Here is a 17,193-nt window from a genome sequence, read left to right as displayed (position 1 = left end):
CATTTATCAACACATAAATTGCAATACATCAATTTTTAAGTAGGTACTCTGACGAGCAAAAAAAAATGCACAACCTAAGTGCGATTCCACAAAACAACGGGCAGGCTTCAGAATACTTCTCTTCGTTGAAATGTGTAGATGTAGAATATTGCCCTTGATACCAGTAGGCAGCAAACACGTGCTGCGCATGGGCGTAGCCAGAATTTCAAATAGGGGGGGGGGGGGGGACAAGCTATTCAAAATTTTAGAAGTAAATATATGGTACACTAAGGTCGCTTTTTACGCGGTTGTTTATACGCGGCTTTTTTTAAGTCGATTCCGGAATTTACGCGGTTTTTTTTTCGCGGATTTCGAAATTTACGCGTTTTTTACGCGGATTCCGGAATTTAAATAAATACTAGTCTTTAGTGATTGTTACATCAAGGCAACCAGTGAAAAGTTGTCCTTGACATCAGAGTGGAAAAATTGATTTTTCTTTGTCCAACCTCGAATATAAATAGATGTTCTTTACTAAAAACTCTTAAGTTCATTTAAACCTTTGAACATATTATTTTAACGACGAGGATCTCAAGAATCCACGAACATCCAGCAGCAGCATTGTCAGTATCAAACCCGGAGCAGATTTTGGAGTCCCTTTCTACGAACATCATCGAGTTTGTCTTCGACGAAGAAAACGGAGTTACGTTCGGACGTTGTTGTTTAACCGCTACCAGGACCTCTTCGAGAACGATGCAGGCCAGCTGAATGATGCGGCGAAGGTACGTTTACTTCTCCGGAAGCTGGACACCCATTCGCGCAGCCGCTATCTCAACTACATCCTGTCAAAGCTTCCCAAGAGCGTGAAGATTGAAGACACAGTCAAGATTCTCAATAAAATCTTCGGGCATCAAACGTCAAACGTTCCGGAAGCGGTTCATGTGTCTTTTCACGATTGTTGTTGACCATATGCCGATGAACAATCAGCAAGCAGAGAGCACTCAACCGCTGTTCAAATATTGTTGACCTCAGCCAGGTTTTCACCCGACTGTGCTGAACGAGCGTTCAATCGTGCATGTTTCCATGGTAGAGCAAGTGCAATTTTAACTGCTTTCTCATTCGCAGGGAAAAAAGAACGGACTTTAGCTAGCAGGTTTATAAGATCCAACTCTTCCAAGTTTATACGGTCTGCTCTCATACTGCTGCAATCTTAATACAAAACTTCCATCTCTCCAACAATATTGTCAACTTCATAAAAAATTACGAAATTTTCGGTTTTGCGCTTGAACTCTTCCAACGACATGCATATTACGTTAAAGGTATGCAGCAAGGACAACGCGTAGGCTGGTGCACTATCTTCATCGAACCGTGTTTTCAGTGAGGTTACAAGAGAATCAAGGCAAAAAAATTGTCACAGCTCGGTTTAAATACTCCAAGCTAGTTGATGCAGGCGGATTTGCCCGGTACTTTTGCCGCTGCAATGTCCTTGGTGGATCAACTGAAAAACCTGTGCAATTCCACGCAACATAGCGCAAGCATTTCAATCGATTATTTTTGATCTGGCTGTCACTTTACACAGATGTTTCTATGGGCTAGAGATGTCGTTTTGTGCTATTAGAATTATTGAAAACAAAATTCTGCACCAATGACAACATTTAGGGGGGGGGGGGCAACGGCCCCCCTGCCCCCCTCTGGCTACGCCTTTGGTGCTGCATATGCATTCAACTCATAATTTCGCTTGATTTGATACAGCTCTTAAGCAAAAAACATCAAAGATAGCCATTTTTACAACCACGAACTTTTGAAAACGCAATCCAAGAAAGAGCACTGTGATTCATGGTGCATAGAAAAAACATTAATTTACACATCTCCGTTTGAGTGAGCACTGATTTCAGCTGCTCAGTTCTCAACGGAGTAAAAATTTAAAATAAAATTGTGGTTTCGAACGAATCATTTATAGAATTAAATTGTTCTCGGGTGTTGTAGGATACCCTTTGCTTTGCCTAAATAATGCAGTCAACGTCGACTTGAACTGTCCTACAGTACGGTCGCATTTTACCAACAGCTCGAGGCTATGTCTTAGACTACCGAGAGATATTGAAATTTTGTTTTTCGCTTTCAACAGGCAATTTTCTTGAAAGACTACCTGTTGAAACGCAAAGTAATAAATTTGTTTTCAACGTTAACGAGTGTTTAGTGAGTAAATTTGGTTTGAGATATTTCTACTTAAATTCTATAGTGAAGTGAAAGTGTAGTGAAGTTTTCCAGTTATACCTGGAAGAAATAAAAAAGCTCGCTTTGATGCGGCTTCAAGGAAACGTGAGGCATCTCCTCCAAGTGGCACTGAAATTTCGACTAACAGGTATGATATTCTTTCTTCCGTAGGGGAACAAGAAGTTAAAACTTCTCATACTGAGCATAAAGCCGTTATGAAGAAGGTTAAAGTTTCACCTATTGTGGTATTTGTAGCAAATTTTAAAGCATTTTGATCAGAACTTTCATCATTTACAGTATTTGACTGAAAAGATGTATACATTTTATTCTTTTGATGCCGAAAACGAGAGACCGTTTAAGGCTGTTTTGAAAAGTCTTTCAAATGATCAATCTATTGATGAAATTAAAGATTGTTTGTCAGAATCACTTGGTTTCGCCCCCAACCAGGTAATTTTGATAAAACGAAAGGCAAATGCCAAAATTAATCAAACTGGAATACACCAGGAAAATTACTTAGTACATTTTGATCGTACCAAAGAACATAATTTGAAATGTTTGGAAAAAGCACGTGTTTTATTTAACGTGCGAATAAAATGTGAAAATTTCAAGAGACATGGAGGAATCCATAATCTTACGCAATGTCGGAATTGTTAAGCCTATGGTCATGAAACTCGAAACTGCCATATGGCGGCAAAATGTATGATTTGTGGTGACACTAGTCACACGAAAGATATCTGCCCCGTGAAAGAGACCACTAATAGTTTCAAATGTGTAAATTGTGGGGGAAATCACAAATCTAATTTCTTTAATTGTCCTGTAAGGTCAAAAATTATAAGGACAACGTAGGAATTCTAAACAACCTGTTGTCAATGTGGGTAATCAGAAGACTTTCACCAGCACTTTCATTAGCAGGTGTGTCTGTAGGTAATAATTTAAATTCAGATAACAAATTTCAGACAAAAAATCCTGTTCAGGGAACACCAGGCTGTTCATATGCCAGTGTTCTTTCAGGTAATATTTCAAATTCAAACAGTAACAAACCATTCGTGTTTGGTGCTGAAAAGTCAGCCAGTATTGATTTAGGTAATCCAACTCCCGAAAAGATTGAATACATACAACAATCCATGCTGCAGCTAATGTCCGTTTTGTTGAACTGTAACTCGATTTATGAGGCTGTTCAAGTAGGTATGAAATTTACAACTAATATTGTTATGAAATTGAAATTCAGCAATGATTTCAAATAATGCTGTAAATTTTCTAAATTGGGATGCTGGCTTTTTAAAAGCGAAAGAGGATGATTTTTTCAATTTTTTAACAGTCCACGATGTGCATATTGCAGTTGTGACTGAAACGCTTTTAAAGCCAAATATTAAATTAAAAAAGAGCCCAAATTATATAGTTCATAGGTTTGATAGAAATGTTGCCGGTGGTGGATAGTTATCCACCGTCGAATAAAACATCGTGTTTTACCCCATCTTGAAACCAAAGTTATCGAGAGTTTGGGAATTGAAATTGAAACAAGTATTGGTATTTTATTTATAACCGCAGTGTATTTGCCTTTTCAATGCACTGGTGAGCGAAAAAATTATTTCAAGGGAGATTTGCAAAAACTCACAAAAAATAAGTCTAAATTTTTAATCATCGGTGATTTTAATGCGAAACATCGATCTTGGAATAATGCTCAAAGCAATTTCAATGGAAAAATATTGTTTAATGATTGCTCGGCTGGACTTTATTCAGTTTTATTTCCAAATGGTCCTACATGTTATTCTTCTATTAGGAACCCATCTACAATTGATTTGGTACTAACAAATCAAAGTTATTCATGCAGTGATTTAATAACTCATGCTGACTTTGATTCTGATCATCTTCCCATAACATTTTCTATTTCCCATGAAACTTTTTTAAATCCCGCTAGATCTGTGTTAAATTATCACAAGACTAATTGGGATAGATATCGTTCTATGATCGAAGAAAATTTGAATGATGATATTATTTTACAAAATAGTGCTGACATTGACAGAGCATTAGAAAATTTTAGCAGCTTAATACTCAATGCCCGGAATTCATCAGTTCCTAAGGCTCGAGTGAAATTTAGTGCACCAATTATTGACAGTGAACTTCAACTTCTTATACGTTTGAAGAACATACGGAGACGTCAATACCAAAGATCTCGTGATCCTGCTTTGAAAATAATTTTTCAAGAATCACAAAAGGAAATTAAACATAGAATCACTCTCTTGCGAAATGAGAATTTCATGAGAGAAGTTGAACAACTAAAACCTTATTCAAAACCTTTCTGGAAGCTTTCGAAGGTTCTTAAGAAACCTCCGAAGCCCATTCCAGTCCTTAAAGATGGTGATTGCATTTTTCTAACGGATGAACGAAAATCTCAAAAACTTGCTCAGTAGTTTGAGAGTGTTCATAACTCCAATTTGAACGTAGTAAGTATATCACCCACCAAGAATTTCTTTCTGCAGAGGTATTGGAAACAAATTTGAATGAAAAATTCAAAAACATGAAAGCACCAGGAGATGATGAGATTTTCTATATCCTCATCAAAAGACTTCCCGAAAACTCTTTAAATTTCTTGGTAAAATTTTTTAAGATGCTTTGCACTAGCACATTTTCCTACGAAATGGAAAAATGCCAAAGTCACTCCAATTTAAAAACCCGGAAAGAATCCAGCTGAGGCATCAAGTTATCGACCAATTAGTTTACTTTCCTCTATAAGCAAACTTTTTGAAAGAATAATTCTTAATAGAATGATAACACATATTAATGAGAACTCAATTTTTGCAAATGAGTAGTTTGGTTTTCGCCATGGGCATTCCACTACTCATCAGTTACTTAGAGTAACAAATATGATTCGAACTAATAAATCTGAAGGCTATTCGACTGGAGCTGCGCTTCTAGATATAGAAAAGGCATTCGACAGTGTTTGGCATAAAGGTTTATTAGCTAAAATGTCAAATTTCAGTTTTCCGCTTTACCTCACAAAAATGATACAAAGTTATTCAACTGACCGCACTCTTCAGGTTAACTATCTAAATGGTAAATCTAATAGATTGCCTGTTAGAGCTGGTGTGCCTCAGGGGAGTATCTTGGGCCCAATCTTATATAACATTTTCACTTCTGATCTTCCTGATTCACCACCTCTGTTTTGTGACGATACAAGCATTTCCGCAAAAGGAAAAAGCCCTCGTGTTATATGCAGTCGGCTACAAAAAAGTTTAGATATATTTTCTTCATACTTGCAGAAATGGAAAATTTCCTCTAATGCTTCTAAAACACAGTTAATTATTTTTCCTCATAAGCCAAGAGTTTCATTTCTCAAACCCACCAATAACCACGTTACTAAGATGAACGGTGTGGTCTTAAATTGGTCTGATCAAGTTGAATACTTAGGGCTAATTTATGATAAGAATCTTACTTTCAAGGAGCACATTGAAAATATCCAGTCAAAGTGCAATAAGTATATCAAATGTTTATATCCTCTTATCAACAGGAATTCTAGACTTTGTCTCAAGAATAAACTGTTAATTTACAAACAAATTTTTAGGCCAGCAATGTTATATGCAGTTCCCATCTGGACAAGTTGTTGTGCAACCAGGAAGAAGACACTCCAAAGGATTCAGAATAAACTTTTAAAAATGATTTTGAAGCGTCCTCTCTGGTTTAGCACGAACGAGCTACATAGGTTCACTAATGTAGAAACATTAGAAAATATGTCAAGCCAAATTATCAACAAATTCCGACAAAAATCGCTGCAATCCTTAATTGCAACGATTAGCTCACTTTATAGTCAGTAAGATAGTTTTAAGTTCATTTTAAGTTTCGTTTTATTCCTTTTTTTCTCCTTGACAAGTAGGTTTAATAATTTTCCTACAATTACATTAACTTAACTGCGAAAGCTAATAACATTCAATAATATAAAAAAAAGCGTACAAATATATATAATAGTGTTGAAATGTCACCATTTGTGGCAGAACACACAATATTAATTCTGAATAGATATTTTAGAAAACAAATAAATCATTACAAACCCCCCCCCCCCCCCTTGAAAAAAATGCAGCTGACATAGCTTGGCTGCTAATAAACATTGATGTTAATGCGTTTCGCGTTGACGGTGTTAAGAGGTTTTGAAGGTTGATCGCATTTACGCGAACTTTCATATGTTATTAATAAAAAAAATGATAAAAGCGAAAACATTTCCTTCTTTCTTGTTCGCCTGAAAAAACTAAGCAAATACCAGCAACGCCGCACAGTGCGTTGAATGTATGGGAATGCGGGACAAAAATCAAAACAGCCATTCTAGTATTTTTTTCAATTGGTGTGACACGAAAAATGTTTAGTACCGATGAGAACTACTATTTGCACAATTGACGAATGTCAAATACGTCATTGCAAGAATGTCTCAAACGCCATTTTTTTGTACAGAAGCATAAAATGATAATTTTCCAAGAATATTATCCATTTCAAGATAAAAGGCTTGAAAAGCATATTAAAATAATTTCTAGGCGATGAAAAAGTGACCTGAACGCCATCACATTTAGTTTTTATGATTATTTCTATTTAAATCTCTTTAATTGTGTTTATTGACGGTTTACTGTTGCAAAACATCTAGACATTGTTAATCCAGGATTCTTTTACGTGTTTTGCACATAAATTACGTGTTAAACATAAAAATAAGGGAGATATGTACGACAAATTGCTCACTCTTGGTTCCAAAGGTATCATTCGAAAACGCGAATTTCAGTTGAAAGAGCGAACTTGAGCAATGGCAATCACTTCCAAAGTTTGAAGGACATCCCAAACAAGAGGAAAAAGTGAAATTCAGAGTGGTACTTTGGGGTACTTTTTTTAGACGATCAATTTAAATCGAAAGTGTCTTTTTTCTCTATGCATAAATAAGCATGACTAAGAAGCCTTTAACTTCCAAATGCGCTACGTTATGTCTCAATAGTAACATGTGAAATGTAGTAGTTACGTGCCTCTACCGTTGCCATTTTGGTTTTACCTAAAAAATTTGGAGTATAGAAAAAAATTAATCTTAGAAATTTTTTTAAAAATAACGCGTCACTTGAATACTTGAAACCACTTTGCAGTAGATGCGTGCCATAATCGTATGAGTGAGCTTGGGAGGTTAATAATATCATTACAGTATGTCTCAAACATGTATAAAACATACCAGCACATAGAATTGGTTCAATAAGAAATCCACTTTTTTGATTTTTGTCTATGGGACGTTGCACTGTACGCCGTCAACGCGAATATTAAAAAACAGATTACATTGCCTCATGGTTAGCACAGCAGCTGCAGGGCAAGAAATGACACTACACACTTGTGAGCAGAGAAAATCCACCCGGTCGGCATATATTGTTAATCAGATGTTACTCTGTTCGATTCTTTCTACTTACGTTCAATAAGAGCATATACATAATAGCGAACCAACGAATAATGCAGCAAAACAGCGCAGTAGGACATTGAGCAAAAAACAAATTCCCCAACGAACGATTGCCATATTTTCACCAGCTAACTTGATCGCTCTAGCATATTTTTTTATCATCAGGGGAAAATGATAGAAGAGTCGGTGTATTCGAAAGCCTGACAACGGGTAACCAATTCAACCGACCAGTTTTGATTTGGTTTTAACTTTGCATAGACGTTTCTATGGGCAAAAAATGCTATTTTGTGCTATTGGTTTATTTTTTAAATCACGATTCCCTTTTGAGAAGCTATTTAAAAATGCTATGTTGGGAAGGTATTGATAATTACAAATATTTTAGAGTCAAAGCGGTTTGTTTTATTGGTGTGAGTCTTCGGTAAAGTTAATGATAAGATAAGATAATAATTCTATCTTTCCAAAAAAAACTTTTATTTGAAAAAAGTTGAAAGAAAAATTGAAAATTAATTATCCAAAAAAAACTCATTATTTTAAAATCTGATTTTTTTTATTGCAAACTACAAAAGATTACCTGAACATTGCGGATTGTTCAATCATTGAGAAATCACGAACAATAAGGTTATAATTTTCTGAATTTTTTTTTTCATTTTTTCCACATGTAATATTTTTTTTTTGGAAGGACAAAATTAGTATCTACAACTTTGTCAAATCATTCGCTTCTCTGCTATCGTTGCGAAAGGGAGCATTCGAAAACGGGTCCGTTATTTTTGCTCGCTCGAACAAACAATACTGTTCAGTGTGACGCGTCGCTTGTGATTTTCGGTTTCGTTGCTGATAGACAATAGTAAGTCTATTGTCTATCAGCAACGAAACCGAAAATCACCATCGTCCAGCAGCCAGAGCAAATCCCCGCGCCGCCGGGCGCTGGTTACCCCTTGCGGCACAGAAGACTTTGTGCACTGTGTTCAGACTGTGCGCGTGCTACTGGTGTTTTCGGTACCGACACTGTGACTGTGACAAGAAAGCAGTTCAGTAGTTGCTGCAAATTCCCCGCGCCCCTAGCGGAGTACGAGAGTGTACATTGTGTGCAGATGCTGCAGAAGGAAATCCCTCGCACGACCAACCGCCGGTTAGCTCCTAATGCTGGTTAAGCTGGCGGACACCGATTGCGATTCCTGCCGAGCCACCTACTTGATTAATTCAACTATCAGCCAGGAGGACACGTAGTCAAAAATACAAAAAATCTGGTAAAGTATTCACATTTGTTTTTTTTTTCCTTTATTATTATTATTTTTTTTCAATACGGTTGTCTTTTTTCTTATTTAATACACCTTATTTTGAAAAATTGTTTTTACATTTTACAACAATTATTTGATTCCCCCCATATACGCATTTTTATTGTTTACGTGCGGTAGAGCAAAACACTCCCGCAAAAAATGGACGATATGTAGGTCTAACTATTCCTGGATGTGGAAACAAATGGGGAAGAGATTGAGATCTCCCCCATCAGTTCCCCTCTACCTTCCCCGCTATCTAGCCCCGTACCAAGGGTACCGGCAACACGGGTGAAAGCTTACTCAGATGCTTCGAAAGGTCCGTTCATAGTTTTTTTAGGCCCATAAAGAAGCCTCTTAACATTATACAAATAGGCAAGGACCTGGCAAAACAGTTTTCTGACGTAACCGAAATTACAAAGGTTAGACCGAACAAACTGCGAGTTGTCGTGAGTAGCTTGAAGCAAGCAAACGCAATTGCTAGCTACGAGCTCTTCATGAGAGAGTACCGCGTGTACATCCCTGCCAAGGACGTGGAGATCGACGGTGTGGTTACCGAAGGAAGCTTCACGGTCGATGACATTTTGCGTCACGGGGTTGGCTGCTTCAAGATCCCCCTGATTCAAGATGTAAAGATACTGAATGTCAAGCAATTGCATTCAGTATCCTTCGAGGAAGGGAAGAAGAAATTCCTCCCTTCGGATTCCTTCCTTGTAAAATTCGCTGGATCCGCACTGCCGAACTACATCTCTTTGGACAGGGTTCGTCTGCCTGTACGCCTGTTCGTACCGCGGGTCATGCATTGCCCAAACTGCAAGCAGTTAGGTCATACAGCCACCTACTGCTGCAACAAGGCACGCTGCAGCAAGTGCGGAGGCAATCATGCTGAGACCGCTTGCAGTGAGGATACTGAAAAGTGTCTTTACTGCGAGGGAACTCGGCATGACCTTTCGGCGTACAAACAGCGCGAGGAAAAAATTAAGCGTTCCCTCAAGGAACGATCAAAGCGCTCTTTTGCAGAAATGCTTAAGAGGGCTGAGCCACCCTCGACAGGAAACATCTTTTCCTTTTTGCCAACCGATGAGGGTACATCAGACGATCCCTATCGAAGGGTGTTCTTATGCCATGCCAGAAGTATCTAGGAAGAGGAGAATGATCAACTCTCCTAATGTTTCTCGCAAAGGTCGCAAGATAACCCCTAGCGGAATGGCCAATAAGCCAACATAAAAAGCAAGCGGTGAGGAAAAACCGAAGCAAGTACCTCCCGGTTTTATTTTTAAATCAAACCAGGAGTACCCACCGCTTCCTGGGGCACCAAAAACCCCTCGTGCACCCATTTCTCGATCAGAAGATAAAAAAGAAACAGGGTTCATAAAATTTTCTGAAATTCTGACTGGATATTTAAAACATTCGACATACCAGATCCCCTATAAAATGTTTTTCTTGCCCTTCTTCCTACAGTGAAAACCTTTTTAAAGCAACTAGCGGCAACTTGGCCCCTCATTTCAGCTATCATATCTTTCGATGACTAATACGGCGAAGTCGCTAAATATCTCGGGGTCCGGTTCGACTCTAAATGCCATATTAGGTATTTGAAACGAAAATGCCAACAGAGGATTAATTTTCTTCGTACGATTACCGAAACCTGGTGGGGAGCCCACCCAGGAGACCTTCTAAGGCTTTACCAAACAACGATATTGTCTATAATTGAGCACGGGTGTTTCTGGTTCCGCTCTGCAGCAAACACACATTTGATCAAACTGGAACGAATACAATATCGTTGTTTGCGTATTGTCTTAGGTTGCATGCAGTCTTGAGTCTTGAAGTGCTAGCGGGTATTCTTCCGTTGAAATTTCGCTTCTGGAATCTCTCTTATCGGTTGCTAATTCGATGCACAGTTATGAACCCATTAGTAATTGAAAATTTCGAGAAGTTGGTCGACCTTCAATCTCAATCCAGGTTTATGACTTTATATTTTGACTATATGGCTCAAGATATTAATCCTTCTTCATACGATTTCTCCAATGTCGCACTTTAAGATACTTCTAATAATGCTATATTCTTCGACACCACCATGAAAGAAGACATTATTGGTATCCCGGATCAATTGCGACCCCAAGAGATCCCTAAGATTTTTTCTAATAAGTTTAAACATGTTAGTTGTGGTAAAAGATTTTACACTGACGGATCTAATCTAGATGAGTCCACTGGCTTCGGTGTTTTTTACGAAAACTTTACCGCCTCCTACAAACTCGATGCTCCTGCTTCCGTGTACGTCGCAGAACTAGCTGCTATTCAGTACTCCCTTGGGATCATCGAAACCCTACCCATAGACCACTACTTCATCTTCACAGACAGTCTCAGTGCCATTGAGACTCTGCGATCGATGAAGCCTGTGAAGCACACCCGGTATTTCCTGGGGAAAATACGGCGGTTTTTAAGTGCTTTAACAGATAAAAAATACCGGGTTACCTTAGCGTGGGTCCCTTCTCATTGTTCCATTCCGGGCAATGAAAAGGCTGACGCTTTAGCTAAGGTGGGTGCTATTGATGGCGATATTTATGTAAGACCAATTGCTTATGATGAATTTTATAGCACTTTGCGTCAGAGGACACTCAACAGTTGGCAATCATCATGGAACTCAGATGAACTGGGACGGTGGCTACATTCCATTTTTCCCAAGGTATCGAGGAAAGCATGGTTCAAGGGGTTGGATGTAGGTCGGGGCTTCATTCGCGTGATGTCCAGACTTATGTCCAATGACTACACGTTAAACACGCATCTCTCTCGCTTGTAGACAGTAATCACTGCGTTTGCGGCGATGGCTACCATGATATCGAGCATGTTGTTTGGTCGTGTGCCGAATTATGTGGTGTTAGGTCCGAGGTTATAGATTCCCTTCGGGCTCGAGGAAAACAACCGAACGTACCTGTTAGAGACATTCTGGGAAGCGGTGATCTCCAGTAAATGACACAGCTATACGGGTTTATAAAAAATGCTAGCATTAAAAATTGATTTTTTTATCTATTTGTTAGATTACAATTCCCGTAACAAACTAGAAGAAAATGATACACCATGCTGGAGACACTAAAACGAAGACTCGGCATCTTTATGTTTACGCAGACATCTCAGACCAAAACAGCTCAAATAGAACATCCCTGGTTAGCCACGTACAAATGAATACATTCTGTAATATGAAATAGTTGAAAACAAAATTGTAACTCCCCTCCTCTCACCTTAAATCCCCACTAGCTCGTGATCGGCCGCGAGATATAAAAAATGTTCCTCCCACTTTTCCCTGTTAATTTAGAACTAAAAAAATGTACTTGGCTCAGTTAAACATAAATTGTATCGTGCCGTGTCAAATAAACTATTTCAAAGCATGAGCATGAGCATGAGCATGATTGACCGCCCGCGGTTGCTACTCCGTTATTGCCAGATCAGCTGTAATTACACAGAGAACCAATGGATGATGCTTGGGATTAACATTCATCCTCAATGTGTAAAAACTGGTGACCTTAATCTTTATATTAGGCAATACCAGCGCCGGCCGCATCCGAATGCAGGTCAAAGAAGGAGTGTGTATAGGAATATGTTGACGTGATACTCGCTTTATTGGAAGCCGAGAACACCTCTGCACTTCCACGAGAAATCACTGGGATGTTGGAGAAAAGGGTTAGGTTTGCAGCAGATTTCGTTTTGGTAAACGATGCGCTGAGTTCTAATACCGGGATATTTGTTATTATCGCGCGTACGAATTCATTATATCTTTTACGGAAATCATAACGCGATCCGAACTCATTCCGGTTGATGATGTAACACCGCAAAAATAAAGCGCACGCGAGGATACCGGACCTACAACCTAATCAAGACACACTCAAATATTCGAAAATCTGTTTATGAAGTCATTATGCAACTACCGAAACGTATCTCTCATTGATTTATCTCAGCTGACTACACAATGTTACGAAGCAACCAGATATGCATTACCCAAAAATAAGAAAAAAGTAAATATATAGGCCCTCAACACATACTGCAAGCGGTCAGCAAGAGAACTTCAAAAACGGCCTATTTGCTTGGCCATCGCCGTTCGACAGACGAGTCGCGTATAATCCTGATATTAATTGCAAATAATTGCGATATTTGGTGGCGATTAATTACGATGTTTTGTCGCGATTAATTATTTACGATATTTATCGAACGAACGGAACCTATTCCGAATCACTGCGTGCTGGAAAAGAACCTACGGGTGGACAGTCTGCGAATAAATGGTTTGGTACACATCGAAAGTCACAACACACCGGAAATCCATAGTTGAGCAAAGCTCACCTGGGCCGAAAACACGTTTACTTCGGAAAGTTATGCGCGACCGCTCTATTCTCTCTTACCGACGCATACGCGCGGAGACACGGTATTTAGCGTTGATTACCACTTACTTCTTGAATAATAAAGCGAAGATACCTACTGAGTATGAAAAAACTGGCAAAGTTTCATGCATTCATAGCTAGAAATTTTTTTAAAATGCAAATATGCATATCTAACAAAACCGAGTACTAATTAGATTTAACAAAATGCCAAAACAATTGCAGTCAAAATTTATTTGCCATGCTCACCGACAAGATTTCTACTTAATTAAATTAAAAGTTGTCTATGTGTTTCAGTATTCACTCAAAAGCTAGAAAAATCATAAAACAAGGGCATAAAACTGCTCAAAATATTCGTAACCGTCCAGTCGGGGCGCGAAAGATAAATTTCTAAATTATGTTGTACTGCTACTCATTCCGTCATGTAAAAACCAGCGTGTTCAAAGGTTTAAAACATCCCTCCTATTGGAGCAATTCTGTCTATTGAGTATAGACTTTGGCAAACAAAGCGACTCCATGAAATCACGCTTTAACAAATCTCCATATACTGAGAGCAATGCAACCAGATATGTATCTTCCAAAATAAAAATAAATAAATAAATAACCCAATTGATTCAGAAACGGCTGACAACGCAAGCAGGGTATGTATCCCTACCGACGTCAGTCCACTGCGCACACAAATAACGAGACAGCTCGATGAACGCGAAAAAAAGACTATACCTCACACATATATATCATCCTCATATAAACTGCACAAAAACAAAAGAAATCACAAACTCACGACAATCCTACAGTCTGCACCCCTCAAGTCTCAGCACGCACTGCAAGGCCGATGCCATACCGGAGAGGATACGAAGCTAACAGCGCCGTGAAAAGCCGAAAAAAAACAGTGGTTCCCTTTTGCCATGCAAATCAAACAAAAAACACAGGCAAAACGTTACCAACACTAATACTTATCCTTTAATTCCCGCGTCCTCTGTGAATCATCATGCTAGTGCGAGAACGTGCCGCACGCAAGAGCAACGGTCATCCTGCACTTGCACTTCTCGCGCTTTTCCTTGTTCACCTTGCACTTACTCACACACACTTATGGCAAGGCAAGGGCTAGCGGGAAACGTGCTTCGCCACCGAAAAAGAACCGAAATTGCACGAATCTTTAACGGATTTCAACATTGACGTCACTCTCACCGATAAAACGAAACCGCCACATTTCGTATTAACTTTTACTCCACCCTTTGCACTTAAAATATAACGATTACGCGACGGGAAGGCTAAATAAAATACGTCGACATTATTGCACTATCCTCAACCGTACACGACAACCCTCGGAACACTTCATCGCGATTCGAATCAAACACTCGGAATTCACACCGAAACAACAGCGGCCTTCATACAATAAATGTAGACACATCCCTTTTCCAGATAGAAAATATATAACTTATAAAAACTTGAAAAAAACGATGAAAAATTCCGACGAGAAACATTTTCACGTCCGTTTTTGATCACAGCTTTCATGAAAAAAGGGGGGTCGTTATGTATCTTAACAGCATTTTTTTCAGGCATTTTTTCCATACATTTAGAAGTAACTGACAATGTTTTTCATGGTAATATTATTGTCGGTGGTAGATTCAACAACAAAAAACGTTATTAAAACATGGTAATGACAATAATCGTTTACAAGCTTACAGTAAAAATACCGTGTTTTTTATGGTTAGATCTGCTTGTAGTAAGGCACGACGACGGCAGCATAAAAACCGATTGGTATGCTAAACCAATATCATCAGGTAGAATACTAAACTACCACTCCTTCCACTCTACCGACCAAACCTGGCTGTAGTACGTAATTTCATTGACCGTGTCCGTGGGCTAAGTACCATCAAAACTGACGAAGAGAAGAACCAGGTCATCTACAGTCAGCTCCGTAAAAATGACTATCCGCATAAACTAATTAGCAGACTGCTGATACAGCCATTGAGGGATGACAGATTAAAAAACCATCCAGTTTCAAATAGATTTGAATTCCGTTCATCCATGGCCTCTCTACCACCATCAAAAAGATTCTCCAAAACAGCGACCCAACTACGAGCATCTCTTTCAGTAACTAAAACACTGTGGGGCACTTATATCACACAGCTAAAGACCCTGTACCGTACAAAAACAAAAGTGACGTTATATATCAGATTGCTTGCCGAGACTGTCACGGCAAGTACATTGGTATGACGTCGAACAAACTTCGTTGTCGTATGTACGGACACCAGTCACATGTGAATACACTGGACAAACTGCTGTCCAATGGCCACCAAAACAAAGAGCACGAAATCCAACAACTCCGAGGAAAGACAGCAATGATCGATCACTGCATCCAGTACAACCACCGCGTCGACCTCATCACGCCAGCCATCCTCGACAGTGCCTACAAATCACAAGCTCTGCAAGTGTTGGAGATGTGCCACATCGCAACTATAATCAACACGGTCAACCATCGGACTGACACCGACAACCTAAGCTGTGCGTACGCAAATCTCCTACTCTCGATCAAATATCGAAGAGAGATGAGGAATGCGTCGTCAAAAAAGAGTAGAACCGAACACACAACTTTAAATAACACCACCCCCTCCCCCCCCAACACAAACACAACCCCCCATCGTACACCATCTTTTGCGGGAAACAGTTGAACCCAAGTAGCAGCCGCTAATTTGCGAAATAAAACAATTAGGTATATTAAAGTGTAAGAGTAAATTTAAAAAAGTGAGAATAGAGCTAGAATAGATGTTTCAGACGCAGTGCATTTCCCCCCTTTTTCGAACCTGACTTCTACACGTAGGAAATTCTCTGTAACTGTACAAGCTGATTAGTGTCGAGTGAGTTTTTTCTGTTTTGTTGTTTGCTCAATGTAATTTATGTACAACTAGCTGACTCTAGATCTTGGAATTATATACGCATATTGGGTGGTATTAGATCATTTGCCGCTGTTTTTCAGAAACCGGAAGTCACCATCTTGAATTTCAAAATGGCATTAGAGGACAGTTTTTGGCCTCTGAGCGTCATTCTGGTTAAAGAAACACTCATATTAGGTGGTATTTGGTCATTTTCGGCTGTTTTCCAGACACCGGAAGTCGCCATCTTACAATTCAAAATGTTATCTGAGGTCGATAGGTCGATTTGTGGCTTCAGTGCATCAAAACAATTCCGGAAATACCCATATTGGGTGGTATTTGATCATTTGCCGCTGTTTTTCGGAAACCGGAAGTCGCCATCTTAGTTTTTAAAATGGCATTTGGAGACAATTTCTGGCCTCTGTGAGTCATTCTGGTTGAAGATACATCCATATTAAGAGGTATTTGGTCATTTTCGGCTGTTTCCCAGACACCGGAAGTCGCCATCTTACAATTCGAAATGTTGTCTGAGGTTGATTTGTGGCTTCAGTGCATCATAACAATTCCGTAAATACGCATATTGGGTGGTATTTGGTCATTTGCCGCTGTTTTTCGGAAACCGGAAGTCGCCATCTTGGATTTCGAAATGGCATTTGGGAACAATTTATGGCCTCCGTGCGTCAATCTGGTTAAAGAAACGCTCATATTAGGTGGTATTTGGTCATTTTTGGCTGTTTTCCAGACCCCGGAAGTCGCCATCTTACAATTCGAAATGTTGTCTGAGGTCGATTTGTGGCTTCAGTGCATCATAACAATTCCAGAAATACCTATATTGGGTGGTATTTGGTCATTTGCCGCTGTTTTTCAGAAACTGGAAGTCGCCATCTTGGATTTCGAAATGGTATTTGGAGATATGCCAGAAGAAGGAAGGGCGAAACATTATGGACATGTTTGTTACACCTAAAAACATTCACTTGCCAAATTTGGTTATATTTGCTTGATTGGTTCTCGAGCTGTGCGAAATTTGAGTTTCATTTGTATGGGACCCTTCCCTATAGAAGAGGGAGGGGTGCCAAACCATA

General features: G+C 39.2%; 1 protein-coding gene across 2 annotated transcripts in view; it reads right to left on the bottom strand.

Moving 5' to 3' along the window:
• The window catches only part of LOC129724200 (nardilysin), a 123,601-nt gene that overhangs the window by 43,141 nt on the left and 63,267 nt on the right, over window positions 1–17,193 (bottom strand). The window lies entirely within an intron of this gene.

The sequence above is a fragment of the Wyeomyia smithii genome, chromosome 2, assembly GCF_029784165.1.
Source record: "Wyeomyia smithii strain HCP4-BCI-WySm-NY-G18 chromosome 2, ASM2978416v1, whole genome shotgun sequence".
In the NCBI taxonomy this organism is placed as follows: domain Eukaryota; kingdom Metazoa; phylum Arthropoda; class Insecta; order Diptera; family Culicidae; genus Wyeomyia; species Wyeomyia smithii.
This window is presented reverse-complemented; position numbering and strand designations above follow the sequence as displayed.